At 48.2% G+C, this 15,000-nt stretch overlaps 1 protein-coding gene across 4 annotated transcripts in view; it reads right to left on the bottom strand.

The window, feature by feature from the left end:
- Positions 1-15,000, bottom strand: part of LOC124035616 (transcription factor SOX-6-like) — a 226,213-nt gene that overhangs the window by 85,487 nt on the left and 125,726 nt on the right. The window lies entirely within an intron of this gene.

Raw genomic sequence — 15,000 nt, forward strand, 5'->3', positions numbered from 1 at the left:
GGGTAGTGTCCGCTGCTCTTTGACAACAGGGACTGTCTGGAGGGTAGGGGAGGGGGTAGTGTCCGCTGCTCTTTGACAACAGGGACTGTCTGGAGGGTAGGGGAGGGGGTAGTGTCCGCTGCTCTTTGACAACAGGGACTGTCTGGAGGGTAGGGGAGTGGGGTAGTGTCCGCTGCTCTTTGACAACAGGGACTGTCTGGAGGGTAGGGGAGGGGGTAGTGTCCGCTGCTCTTTGACAACAGGGACTGTCTGGAGGGTAGGGGAGGGGTTAGTGTCCGCTGCTCTTTGACAACAGGGACTGTCTGGAGGGTAGGGGAGGGGGTAGTGTCCGCTGCTCTTTGACAACAGGGACTGTCTGGAGGGTAGGGGAGGGGGTAGTGTCCGCTGCTCTTTGACAACAGGGACTGTCTGGAGGGTAGGGGAGGGGGTAGTGTCCGCTGCTCTTTGACAACAGGGACTGTCTGGAGGGTAGGGGAGGGGGTAGTGTCCGCTGCTCTTTGACAACAGGGACTGTCTGGAGGGTAGGGGAGGGGGTAGTGTCCGCTGCTCTTTGACAACAGGGACTGTCTGGAGGGTAGGGGAGGGGGTAGTGTCCACTGCTCTTTGACAACAGGGACTGTCTGGAGGGGTTAGTGTCCGCTGCTCTTTGACAACAGGGACTGTCTGGAGGGTAGGGGAGGGGGGTAGTGTCCGCTGCTCTTTGACAACAGGGACTGTCTGGAGGGTAGGGGAGGGGGGTAGTGTCCGCTGCTCTTTGACAACAGGGACTGTCTGGAGGGTAGGGGAGGGGGGTAGGGTCCACTCTCCCTCCAGTCTATCTGCAGCAGAGAGCAGGATAAGGTGCAGAGGAATCTGACACTGGGGTGAGGCCGGGCCGTCTGGGGAATAACCAATAGATGACTTCTTGTTCCACTAATTCCTTACACAGTAAAACAAGCTCTCTTGGAATGGAGCCATTTCAATATGTCTATATTAAGTCTGCTGCTGTTAAAAAGCAGGGCAGACAGCACCCTCCAGCCCAGCCCCCTCCCTCCCCCTGACTGCCCCTGGTTCCAGGCTGGCTCAAGAACTCTGCACTGACTGGAGGCCGCTGTACTCTCCTGTACTGTATACCACACTGCCACACTGGAAACCAGACAGTATGTCAGTACACTGAAGGTTATACCTAAACAATTATAGGACATTTAGAAGTGTGATGTTTAGGTTATGATAGAACAAGTCCTATGAGACTTTCCAATCATAATGCTGAAGATAAGAATAGAATATGATGAAACATACCAGTATGTTGGTGAATGTTACTGATGTTCAATAAATTGGTTAAAGCATTAACATGTTAAGAGTACAAAGCAGAATAATGAAGCTACTCCCCTGAGAATAGATGTGATCAATGTAGATTCAACAGAAATTGTGTACTTAATGCAAATTGAGTCTCAAATACCTTAAATATAATTTAAGTTTGTAAATATTTAAAGTAATTTGATATGTATTGATTATAAAATATCAAAGATAAGCCTTGGGTTGAAATGTTATGTAGGGTACAAAAGCTGCTCTCATGAAACTCACACACACACACACACACACACACACACACACACACACACACACACACACACACACACACACACACACACACACACACACACACACACACACACATCCCCTCTCCCAAATAAATGTCCTATTATTCCAGAACCACATTCTTACATTACTACCACCTCTACAATGTTACATTTCCAGAAAACATGAGATCTGTATATTTTTTGTTAGGCACACAATGAAATAGAAGTGAAAAACTCATATTCTGGCATTTTCTGGTCATGAAATTCAAAAGGTTTGCAGTAAACTGCTCAAATCCATGGGGACTCCCTCAAACAGCATGGATAATGACAGGAAAGATGCAAACAGACATAAACAAACCCACAAGTGAGTCTGGGCCTGGCATCATTATCCTGCGTATACATCCCACCTCTATGGGATTGGGAATAAGCAGAATGCCTCTGACCCTCACTGCAGGGGGGCTGGTGGAGTTGTAAAAGAGGTCGGACACGGCCTAGTCAGAGAGCCCACCATAACCATGGTGAACAGGCTGGGGGGATGTGAGGAATAGAAGGGTATGAACATGTGAAGCGTAGGAGAAAATGTGAAAAACTATTGGCATATGCCTGTGAAATCCTCCAATCCCTCAACATACTGTTAGGAAAAAGGCCAATCTCTGAGGAGCAGGAAAACACATGCTCTCCACATAGCATTTTACATTGAATTATTTCTCTTCTGATACTTTCATGTGTAAATCATCCCTTGTAAAAATATACTTCTGATGTACAGTCATTTTTTTGATATTTTCTCATATAATTCGGTTTATTTAAAACCAACATATGATTTATATTTTATTTTAAACATCTACTGTTTCTGTGAATATAAAAGAACACAAAACAATTCTAACAACCTCACCATTGTGGAGACTGGGTGGGAGACTGAGCGGGAGTCTGGAGTGAGTTAATAAGAGACTGCAGTGTGTCTGGTGGTGGGACAGAGAGATGGCTGGCTGGCGTTGGACCACCCCTAATCTAATAATGGCATTGTCCACACGGCGGCTGGCTGGCCTCTGGGCTGGAGGCTGGTCAGGAGGGGGCTGGAGGAGCAGGGGAGGACTTCCCCTTCTTCCTGTCCTCTCCTCTGCTCCCTCCACTCTGCACATAGACTGAGCCTCTGTCTTCACAATTGCCTCCCAGCTGCTGGGGCTTGGGAAAACAACAGAGTGGGCTCTGTTGTCCGGCAGAAAGCACGATTGTTACGAGGGACCACATTATTACAGGCACATGAGTGTGCTGAGACTTTAAAACACGCTCAAATGTCATGTGCACACCAAGTGACGGGGAAGAATAATTCTGGAGAAAAAAATACCTAAAAAAACCAAACAATTGTGTGTCTGAATAACGATGCAGGACAGAACGGGCCATTCATTGTGTTCCATAGGGAATGCTTGGACTCTCCTCCGCCCAAAAACAAAAAGGCTCTTTTTTTTGCTGCCATGGGCTGAATGCTTTGCTTTGCCACCCCGGCCCTAAGAAAACACGGGCCCCCTTTCTCCTGCCGGCTGGCCCCACACACTAGATCCTATTAATGCAGCCCTCTCCCTGTGAGTGTGCCCACTGTGGAGGCCGAGGGCTGCGCAGAGCCAACGCAAAGACAAAACCGTTTGCTCAACATTAGCAGGGAAAACACTGGCCGAGCGGAGAGGGAGAGGAAACTAAGTCAACTTCACACTGGAGGATGTGTTCTCCGTCAACTGATATTTTCCTTTGGGTCACGGGGTCCAATGAGTGCCAAGTATAAGGCGACTGGCCACCTTCATCCAGGAAAGGATTATGGGGAGCAATAGAGTTGTAAACAGGTGCTTTATAATGATATTCAGAGGTCATAGAGTATGGCTTTATGTATCATAGCTACGGTTGGCCTCGTTTCACTATCAATAATGAGCTGTAAAGTGCTCCTCTTAGGGTTATGAAGTTTATTTAACAGTACTGTCTTATCACAGAGCTCACTAGGTTCCCTAATGCCGGGTGAGATGCACTACAGCTCCAGTGATATGCTGTCTTGTGATGAGTACTGTTATCACTAGCATTGAGCTACTATGAGAGGCTGCAGGGTCCTGGCATAAATGACTAAATCCCAGCGCTGGTTTGGAATCCCCTCAGGTGATTAATTTAAGGCAGACACTCAGGTGTGACTTTACACATTACAACTGTTCATGTGACAGCCCTTGTCAAGATGCAGGCAGTTCATTAACGCAGCCTAAACGGGCGAGGTGTGGGAACACAAAGACGCTGCGCTGCCCTGCTGATAATTACAAGACCGCGAGGAGATGTTGTGTCATTAACATTAATAATGGAGGCGTGTTTATGTACATGCTTACATCGGCAACAAAGACATATGCATTCCTAGCATATGTTCCCCACACAAATGTGCCATTGTGTGCCAGGCAGGCAGCCTCTATGAACCCATCACATCGTGTAAGTACTGGGGATGTGTATCTTTCAATGTTTACACTCTCTCCAGTTTTCCATTCACAAGCTGGGGCCCAGTCAGAGGAAATGGTGCCTAATGCAGTAATAAGGCCATTCAATACCCCCACTCTCTGTGTGTACCTTAACCATGACTTAACAAAGAAAAGGAAGCCGGAAGAGTCTTTCAGTGGCAAAGCAGATGTACGTCGACCAAAACCTACAGAGCGAATCGTCCCAGATAGCCTGCACTGTTTGTGTTCATAAGGTCTGGATGTGTTTTAACAGGCCAGCGACATTACTAGTCTTGCTGCTCGTCCACTTAGCTTCATTTCCAAACCATCACAGCCATTGCTGAGGTTGTATCTATTAAGCCCTTTTTGTGCATCATTAAGTTTTAACAGGGGCGCGAAGCTTTACTGTTCAAATTGCACACGACTTTATTTAACGTCAGCGCTTCTTCTGCTTCCTGACAAGAAGTCACATTTCATAACTAATTAAATTGATCCCTCCCCCCGCCCAACACAGGCCACTAAATGGAATTATTTGCATCCAAGTGTCAATATATTAAATCACAGGGGCTAATGAGTTGGGTCAACGCTTTCTTTTATCTCTAGTCTTGCATGTGCACATCTTCATCAGCTAACAGTCTCCTTTAACTGGTGGGCGAGCATGTTATTTAGGGCTGGATCTATAGAGCTATCTCCCTCCCTGGGCTCAAGCCAAGCTGATATGATGTGACCGTTAGGGCCCCTGAATAATCCCACTACTGCCAGCCTAGCTAACACCGACTGGAAACACCCTATCACTCCCTGCTCTATGATTCTCTTGCTATAATGCTAGCAGTTGGTCTGGCTCGGCTAATTGGGGAACTTACACATTCTCTTTAACAATGTCTATTTTGGTGCGTTTTGCCAATGCATTAATAAGAGTCTCTTAGAAGATCATTTGCGCCCTGGAAAACAACAGAAACATCTGAGAGGCATAAATTAGGAGTCATTATCGTTGTTCAATTAGCAGCCACCCTTGTGTTTATCTAAAGTTCATTTGAAATGATTCCCCATTATATGGTAGCAGTGTGCTTTGTTCTCACTAAAATGTTAACCAAATAAAATGTTGTGTGCAATTACCGTTCATTGGATTACACGGGCAAAGCATATTGTGTGTAGAATACAGTACAGTACAAGCTCCCGAGTGGCGCAGCGGTCTAAGGTACTGCCTCTCAGTGCAAGAGGTGTCATTACAGACCCTGGTTCGATCTCGGGCTGCATCACGGCCGTGATCGGGAGTCCCATAGGGCGACGCACAATTGGCCCAGCATCGTCCGGGTTAGCGGAGGGTTTGGCCGGGGTAGGTCGTCATTGTAAATAAGAATTTGTTCTTAACTGACTTGCCTAGTTAAATAAAAATACAGTGAGGCAGTAAATTGGGTGAATTACTGTATTGGCTTGTGTCACATGATCTTTAGATAGGGTGTGACTGGCAAGGTACCCTATTACAATGACTGTAAATAATGAAAACCAAGCAGGAGCCAGAGTGACCTTTAAAGACTATGGCACCGTGCAGAAATGGACCACTTAGGCTGGGGGTGGATATCTACAAACTGTAGTCAATGACTCCCACTCTTGCATTTGCCCTGATAATCTCCTGTATGTTACACTATAGGTTAGAATGCTACGAGTCATGTTCAAGGAATAAGTGTGTGACTCAGAGACACGCAAATAGGAGAGCCACACAGCACACTGCTGCAGTAGAACTGGAGCGGTTCACCTGCACACTGACTAGCATAGCGGCAGTAGCACCTTACAGACAGACAGACAGACAGACAGACAGACAGACAGACAGACAGACAGACAGACAGACAGACAGACAGACAGACAGACAGACAGACAGACAGACAGACAGACAGACAGACAGACAGACAGACAGACAGACAGACAGACAGACAGACAGACAGACAGACAGACAGACAGACAGACAGACAGACAGACAGACAGACAGACAGACAGACAGACAGACAGACAGACAGACAGACAGACAGACAGACAGACAGTGCCCATATAGAGGGGAGAGGGATTGTTGCCTTCATTCAAAAACCAATGTGTGTGTGACACAAAGGACTCTGTGTTTAATTAGGAGGTCCCTATTGGCTGAGCAGACAGGACCCGCTTTTATAGAGCTTCCCCTGTGAATTCTATCAGCGCTTTGCAACACTGGGACATGGAGCTGCATCCTGAACATCTCTAAACAGGCTGCTATTCTTTCTAATGTGTTTATGTGGGATTTCAAAAACAGACTCAGAGAGACCGCGAAAGACTGGTAGGTTAATAAAAGCAAATGATGTATTCAGGAATTTGTGGCTTTAGTCTGTTAATCAATGATAATGGTGAAGAAGAAAAATGATATACAATAACAGCTTAATGAGTATTTGCATGTAATGGAATTAATTCTACCTTGAGACAGACACGTGTGTAACTTCAACTCTATGCCAATTTCAACCTTTAAACGCATACACTGTCAACAATGGTTCGATTGTGTAAAGGAAGCTTTTGTGTCAACCGGGGAATTTATTGAACGTTCCCTAGTCATACCCCCAAAATATATATCAAGTGAGAAAGGAAGCTGCTACTGATTAACCCTGTATTGGGGCCCTGGCCTGGCTAGCCCCTGGGCCCCTGGGCTCTGGACCCCTGGGCCCTGGACCCTTGGGCCTGTCATGCTTCTTCAAGCTCTACTGCTGTTAAATGACCACAGCAGAGGGAGGGAGGCCGGCTCTACGGCCTGGGGATACTGTGCTGCACATATGAGAGGAATCAGGCCCTCACTAGCTCTTGAGCAGGGCCATATGTCTGTCTGTCTGTCTGTCTGTCTGTCTGTCTGTCTGTCTGTCTGTCTGTCTGTCTGTCTGTCTGTCTGTCTGTCTGTCTGTCTGTCTGTCTGTCTGTCTGTCTGCCAGCCAGCCAGCCAGCCAGCCAGCCAGCCAGCCAGCCAACCAGCCAGCCAGCCAGCCAGGCCCCTGAAAGTAGAGCTTCTCCTCAGGCTCTCTCTACACCTTCTCTATGTTAACACTCTATAACCTATAACACACTGATAAACACACAAACCCATAGGATACACACACACACATACACACAAATACAAGCATGGTCATATAATATATAAAGGCACCCACACACATGTACACAAGTTCTGCAGTATGTGTGAGTTGTTGTGTTGCGGTGTTGCTGTGCTTTATAGGAGTGTGTCTGCCTGGCAGGCTGGGATGTGGAGGTGGTTAGCTAGCCCTTGTGTAATTAAATAGTATCTTTAATCTGGGAACTGTCTGCAGCTATTATCATTTAACCCTTAGAAGTCCCCTGCTGTTCCTCCACACCATTTAAAACCACATGTGAGGAAACCTTTTCCACTTTGAAGTGAGGGCTGACAACAAGGCACTGGTCTTTTCTCTTTTAACTAAGGCAATGGAAGTTCTTTAAAGCCAAACAACAAGTACCAACCAGCACACTCTGTGCTCTTGGTAGATGCTTTGGGGGGCAAAATATTATGGCGAGGAAATAATTATGTTTGTATTAAATTATAGTTTTTTTTACCTTGTATATTTTTGTAGTAACATAAATAAATGTAATATTTCAATAACCTTAAGTCCAAAATAGCTCCAAATAGAACACAGATATAAGAACAATAATTCTCTATATAAAGTGAATCTACAATAGGCATCATTCCCAGCCAGAGGGACAAATAGAGATGAATAAAGTGTAGAGTGACTCAAAATGAGTGGATCAGTGGACGGTATAAGTCCTGGGAGGGGTGTGGATGTAGCCACCCTGTGCAGGCTGGGGGCTTGGAGAAGAGGGGTTGGGAGATTGGGGGAGAGGGGTTGGGAGATTGGGGGAGAGGGGTTGGGAGATTGGGGGAGAGGGGGTTGGGAGATTGGGGGAGAGGAGGTTGGGAGATTGGGGAGAAGGGGTTGGGAGATTGGGGGAGAAGGGGTTTGGAGATGGAGGAAGATGGGGTTGGGAGATTGAGGGAGAGGAGGTTGGGAGATTGGGGAGAAGGGGTTGGGAGATTGGGGGAGAGGGGTTGGGAGATTGAGGAAGAGGGGGTTGGGAGAGGGGTTGGGAGATTGAGGGAGAGGGGTTGGGAGATTGGGGGAGAGGGGTTGGGAGATTGGGGGAAAGGAGGTTGGGAGATTGGGGGAGAGGAGGTTGGGAGATTGAGGGAGAGGGGTTGGGAGATTGGGGGAGAGGAGGTTGGGAGAGAGGGGGTTGGGAGATTGAGGGAGATGGGGTTGGGGATTGGGGGAGAGGAGGTTGGGAGATTGAGGGAGAGGGGGTTGGGAGATTGGGGGAGAGGAGGTTGGGAGAGAGGGGGTTGGGAGGTGGAGGAGTAAGGGTTGACAGCGGAAGTCACATGGAGGTCCTTCACAGGAGCAGGAAGAGGGAAAGCAGCTCTGAGCTCGATAAGTAGAACCAGACCTGGATTAAAAGCGTGAACCAACAATGGTCTCCATAGAAAACCCATATCAGTGGGATCTTTATATCACTGCTAAACATACAGTGCAACAATGCCAGCTCAGAGTTACAATTATAAACATAGGTAATAATGTATGGATTGTTATTGTGTTATTGTGAATGTGAGGACAGACAGACACATTGTAATTGACCTAACAGGGGTTTTCTGATTAAAAGCATCCCACAGTTCATCTGGGGAGCTCCATTCCTTAACCTGCACCGTGTGAAGATAAATGTCAGCCTTTCAGGGAATATGTATTATCTTGCATGTGTGTGTGTGTGTGTGTGTGTGTGTGTGTGTGTGTGTGTGTGTGTGTGTGTGTGTGTGTGTGTGTGTGTGTGTGTGTGTGTGTGTGTGTGTGTGTGTGTGTGTGTGTGTGTGTGTGTGTGTGTGTGTGTGTGTGTGTGTGTGTGTGTGTGTGTGTCACTTCGTCTCACACCGTACCAGCCCCATCTTTCAGGAATGCATGGACTGTTGCCATCCCCGTGCACAGGAGATACACGGCAGCTCAGAAGCCTCATGAGAGAGCAGGAATTTCCACCTGGCCTATATCTGTGTGAGAGCTCTGTGGGCAGAGGGGCTGGAGGATTGGGGGCTTTGTGGGGATGGGGCCTGTTACTATAGCCAGAAAGCTGCACTCCATCATAGCACGGCAAGCCCCCCCCAGCCCCCTCAAACCTCTCTGACCCCCACCTGTCATCACAACCTCCCAGTCAGTTGGCCTCTGTGGGCAGGGACCAGACCTTCAAACAATTACCACCCCCAATAGACTGACCAAGAGGTCTTCTGAGTCTGGAGTTGCCACTGGGTTGGATCAAATACAGCCATTAGAGAAACTAATAAAAATTCCTTCAATCCATGGCGATTATCTCTATATAAAAATATCCTCTTCAGAGAAACATGTGTTTGGCCAACAACAGCAGTCACCACCATTTTATTAAGTCATTTCATGGACTGCTACCCATGCTGCTAACATATGGCTGTGCTGCCATTCACTCCTATATAATTACAGAAAGCCATATGAAAGACAGCCTGGGCCCTGACGTTAAAATAAAACCGGATTTGTTGCTATTGGGGAGGAATAAAAAGTGGGTGTAACTGTCAAGGAGACAGCCCCTAACAGCCCAATCGAGTGCCGGTCGATGTGGCTGATTGATGCAGAGGCTAAACAAACAGGCAGAACAGAGCTCTGCTTAGCGTCTATTTCTGCCTTTCTGTCTTCTTAACTCACTGGCTTTCCATGGTCGCATTCACACAGCTTTGATGACTCTGTTACGTAAGAAACACATGCTCTGTTACGGATCAGATTTCCTTCAACATTTTGCTTTTAATTGTGACAAGCCTCTAGTTGATACCTAATGGTGTTTATCAAGTTTAATACCTGATTCACATAACAGTAATCTCTCCCTGAGCGGAATTGAACAATAACAAGGGACGACTAGAGGAAAGAAAAACTAGTTTAAAAAAAACACAGAGCCTTGATCTTTAAACTTCTGATAAGCCCCTAACACCGTAATCACAACATCTGCTATCTTAAAACAAGTGACATTGTAATCCCGAAGGACAAAGACTCAATCTCTCTCCCTCCTCTAAGTAGAACTAGATGAAAAGAGAGAGAAGGCCATTCAAAAGGAGACTCGATTAAATTGGACCATGCCTTGTTCCAGACCGCTCTGCCTGTTTCTGCACCTCCCTCCCTCCCTCCCTCTCTCCCTCCCTCTCTCCCCTCCCTCCCTCCCTCCCTCCGTGCCTTGTTCCAGACAGCTCTGCCTGTTTCTGCACACCCCTCCCTCCCTCCTTTCCTCCCACCCTCCCTCTGTCCTCCCCCCTCTCTCCCTCTCCCCCTCTCTCCATCTCTCCCTCCCTCTCTCCCCTCCCTCCCTCCCTCCCTCCATGCCTTGTTCCAGACCGCTCTGCCTGTTTCTGCACACCCCTCCCTCCCTCCTTTCCTCCCACCCTCCCTCCGTCCTCCCCCTCTCTCCCTCTCCCCCTTCCTCTCTCCATCTCTCTCTCCCTCGCTCCTTCCTTCCCTCCCTCCCTCCCTCCCTCCCTCCCTCCCCCTCCCTCCCTCCCTCCCTCCCTCCCTCCCTCCCTCCCTCCCTCCCTCCGTGCCTTGTTCCAGACCGCTCTGCCTGTTTCTGCACACCCCTCCCTCCCTCCCTCCTTTCCTGCCACCCTCCCTCCATCCTCCCCCTCTCTCCCTCTCCCCCTTCCTCTCTCCATCTCTCCCTCCCTCTTTCCCCTTCTTCCCTCCCTCAAAGAAAACCCCTTGAAAGTGCATGGCATGCCAGGGAGGGTGTTCAGTTACGGTCCTGGAGGTTTTATTTGTACTCCTCCGGTCCGGTTTACAATCCCCACTGATGTGATCAGTTACATCATCAATACAGCACCAGAATCTGAAGCGCTTTCCACCTGGAGCTAAACTACAAGCACTTTGATGGTGAGGAGGAGGATCTGTAGTAAAGTCCACTGTTCTCCATACTAACAGCAGGGTAACCCAATCCCCCAGTGCTGTTTTACCACTGCTAAAAGTCTGCAGACTGGAAGCTTGTTTAGAGTACTAATTCACTCAAAGCTGTTGTATATTAAAAGGACGGGGGCATTTTTAAGAGCAGGACTAACGAAAACAGAGTGCCGCCGAGGTGCCTCGCTACCTCGCCCCGGCCTGCCTCATCCCTCCCTTCATCCCTTTGGTTGGCCATCTTTACGAGCAGCCAGACCAGCCCCACAGAGGACAGAGTAAAACTGGGTCACGAGGGGAGAAAATGTAATGAAGTAAGCATTAAGGGACTTGCGGTAGGATAAACAAAATGTCTAACATGATCAAACTGATTTGAAGTTGTTGTGAGAGTAATCTATGCTTGATAAGGGCCTGGTGAGGGTTGTAAACAAGCAGATAGACTGAGGGGAGCGCAGCAGATGGTGTAAATATGTGTCTCTTTTGTTTAATTGTAGATATAGTGGTGTTTCATCAGGACAGATCACAGGGACAGAGTCTGGGGAAGGCTGCCTTGGCTGGAGACACAGATCTTTACATCTAGGGGCCTCTCTATCTGTTTGAAACAGAGCCATACACTTTCAGTACCTCCCCAAGTGTGGTGGAAGAGATATAACACCCTCGTCACTGAACTGCGCATCAAGGGGAATTTCCAGGTAGCACATTAGTCTTTAACCACAGCATGAAAGAGTGGAGTGTGGACCTGTCAAAGTATGATGTGTTGTGGTGCTGTGTGAGTGAGCCCAGGAGTAAAGAGTCTTTATTAAGGGGCCTTGGACCCAGGGCATAGGGTGCTCTATTCTAGAGGGAATGCTAGTGAGGGTACTGTGCTAGAGAGCAGAGTGAGATCCTCTTTGGTGGAGTGATGGGGAGTCATTTCTCACAAACACACTGGACAGTGACAGCAGCACCAGAGGCCAGCTCTCTGGCCTCTCCACCAGAAGCAGACATTGACAGTGGGGCCTTTCTCTTGGGAAGTGCACTTGAAAGGGAGATTTTCATGGCCCAGCACTAAATCCTGCTTTTGTGCTTAATGCCGTGTAAATCCAAGGGGTTTGCTTTGCTGCTTTGCCTCCACACATCACAGGGACCGTGGACTGGGGAGAACCCTGGAGGAGTGGAGAGGGAAGGGGCTGAAGAGGGGCGCTATAGCCCCCTCCACCATTCAACTGGGACCTTTACAAAGTACAGATTTTCAGCAAGGAAAAACATGTTTACATCAAAGTATGGAACTGATAATGAAGCCATTTGTGATGGTGAATTGAGAGGAGAATTATGTTTTAATGATCCTCCTCGGAACAGAGAACAGAGACAGAGAGAGAGAGAGAGAGAAAGAGACAAAGAGAGAGAGAGAGAGAGAGAGAGAGAGAGAGAGAGAGAGAGAGAGAGAGAGAGAGAGAGAGAGAGAGAGAGAGAGAGAGAGAGAGGGTGTGTGTTGGTAGTGAGTGTGTGTCGGTAGTGAATGTGTGTTGGTAGTGAGTGTGTGTTGGTAGTGAGTGTGTGTTGGTAGTGGGTGTGTGTTGGTAGTGAGTGTATGTTGGTAGTGAGTGTGTGTTGGTAATGAGTGTGTGTTGGTAGTGAGTGTGTGTTGGTAGTGAGTGTGTGTTGGTAGTGAGTGTGTGTGTGTTGGTAGTGAGTGTGTGTGTGTTGGTAGTGAGTGTGTGTTGGTAGTGAGTGTGTGTTGGTAATGAGTGTGTGTTGGTACTGAGTGTGTGTTGGTAATGAGTGTGTGTTGGTAGTGAGTGTGTGTTGGTAGTGAGTGTGTGTTGGTAGTGAGTGTGTGTTGGTAGTGAGTGTGTGTTGGTAGTGAGTGTGTGTTGGTAGTGAGTGTGTGTGTGTTTGTAGTGAGTGTGTGTTGGTAGTGAGTGTGTGTTGGTAGTGAGTGTGTGTGTGTTGGTAGTGTGTGTGTGTTGGTAGTGAGTGTGTGTTGGTAGTGAGTGTGTGTTGGTAGTGAGTGTGTGTTGGTAGTGAGTGTGTGTGTGTTTGTAGTGAGTGTGTGTTGGTAGTGAGTGTGTGTTGGTAGTGAGTGTGTGTGTGTGTTGGTAGTGAGTGTGTGTTGGTAGTGAGTGTGTGTTGGTAGTGAGTGTGTGTGTGTTGGTAGTGAGTGTGTGTTGGTAGTGAGTGTGTGTTGGTAGTGAGTGTGTAGTAGTAGCAGGATAAGTAATAGGTGGGTCATAGGAGAAGACTGCTCCTGGCACCAGACTACAGTAAAGCCTTGGATTTCCTCAGACGTCTGGGCTGGGTCAACGGCCTTGACTACAGCCAGCCACTGACCGACCACCCCTACCCAGAGTAGCCAGCATGTCTGTATCCAACACACAGCATGGGTGGTCCCTAACCTGACCACACTGTACTGTACCACCTCACCAACACACACACCCAACACTCCCCACATACACATCCCACACACTGGCACTCTCCCTCCTCTCCTCTCCTCTCCTCCTGCTACCTCTCATGTTGTTTTCTTTCTTTCAGCAAATATGCCATGTTTATTTATGGTGCCCTCGTTCCATTTTTCTTGGTCTGTGTCTCGTGTGAATACTCTCGCCCCTCCACCCCCATTTACATGTTTTTCTCCATTTTCCATAATTACTTAGGGGAGAAAAGAACACAATCCACTTTGGAGAGAAAACGCATGGCAATGACCACCACCATACACACTGACATTACTCCAATAAAACCTTCCTTTTCAATCTGAGCTGAGCATGAAACGACCTATTCTAAGTGCACCTTTATAAATATTTTACTGCTGTTCAAGTACATTAACAAACATTTAAAGGACGAAAAACTGAATACTATATTAAACAAACTTCTTCTTCCGTCAAAAACAGTATCTCCTTTAGCCACCACATTGACGTGAACAACATTTTCCCCTCACTAACAATATGCTGTGAACAGTAGCCCCGGTGTTGTCTAAAGGCCTGCCACGTCGCTCAACTGGGGTGGTATCATTTCCAAGGCAGCATTTACCAGCCTCTTTCATGTCCCCACCTCCACCCTCCAGACACTTCTCTCTCTACCAGCAGCCGCATGCTTCATTAGGTGTCGCTACATTCTCTTCTCTCCATCTTTGTTAATTAGGATGTGATAATTATTCCCCTCCGTCTTTACCCCTCCCAATTACCGATGGCCAATTATCACGTAATGTGAATGACGACTGTAAGACAGAAGTGACAGAAGAATGAAGCGAGAGAGAAAGAAGGAAGGAGACCGAGAGAAAGATAAAGGAAGACAGTAAAGTACCCGTGTAATGTCTGTCAGACAGAAACCCATAGAGGAAACCCCACATGAGATTAGACATGTGGCCTGTGATTAGACATGTGGCCTGTGGTGGGGTGTGGCTGGGGAAGGAGAGGCCAGTGAGACAGTGGAAGGGTGAGGGGAACACATGAGATTAGACATGTGGCCTGTGGTGGGGTGTGGCTGGGGAAGGAGAGGCCAGTGAGACAGTGGAAGGGTGAGGGGATTAGAACCTGTGGTGGGGTGTGGCTGGGGAAGGAGAGGCCAGTGAGACAGTGGATTAGACATGTGGCCTGTGGTGGGGTGTGGCTGGGGAAGGAGAGGCCAGTGAGACAGTGGAAGGGTGAGGGGAACACATGAGATTAGACATGTGGCCTGTGGTGGGGTGTGGCTGGGGAAGGAGAGGCCAGTGAGACAGTGGAAGGGTGAGACAGGGAACACATGAGATTAGACATGTGGCCTGTGGTGGGGTGTGGCTGGGGAAGGAGAGGCCAGTGAGAGAGTGGAAGGGTGAGGGGAACACATGAGATTAGACATGTGGGAAGGGTGAGGGAACCTGTTAGGTGGCCTGTGTGGGGTGGCTGGGGAAGGAGAGGCCAGTGAGAGAGTGGAAGGGTGAGGGGAACACATGAGATTAGACATGTGGCCTGTGGTGGGGTGTGGCTGGGGAAGGAGAGGCCAGTGAGACAGTGGAAGGGTGAGGGGAACACATGAGATTAGACATGTGGCCTGTGGTGGGGTGTGGCT

Source organism: Oncorhynchus gorbuscha, linkage group LG05, assembly GCF_021184085.1.
Source record: "Oncorhynchus gorbuscha isolate QuinsamMale2020 ecotype Even-year linkage group LG05, OgorEven_v1.0, whole genome shotgun sequence".
NCBI lineage: Eukaryota > Metazoa > Chordata > Actinopteri > Salmoniformes > Salmonidae > Oncorhynchus > Oncorhynchus gorbuscha.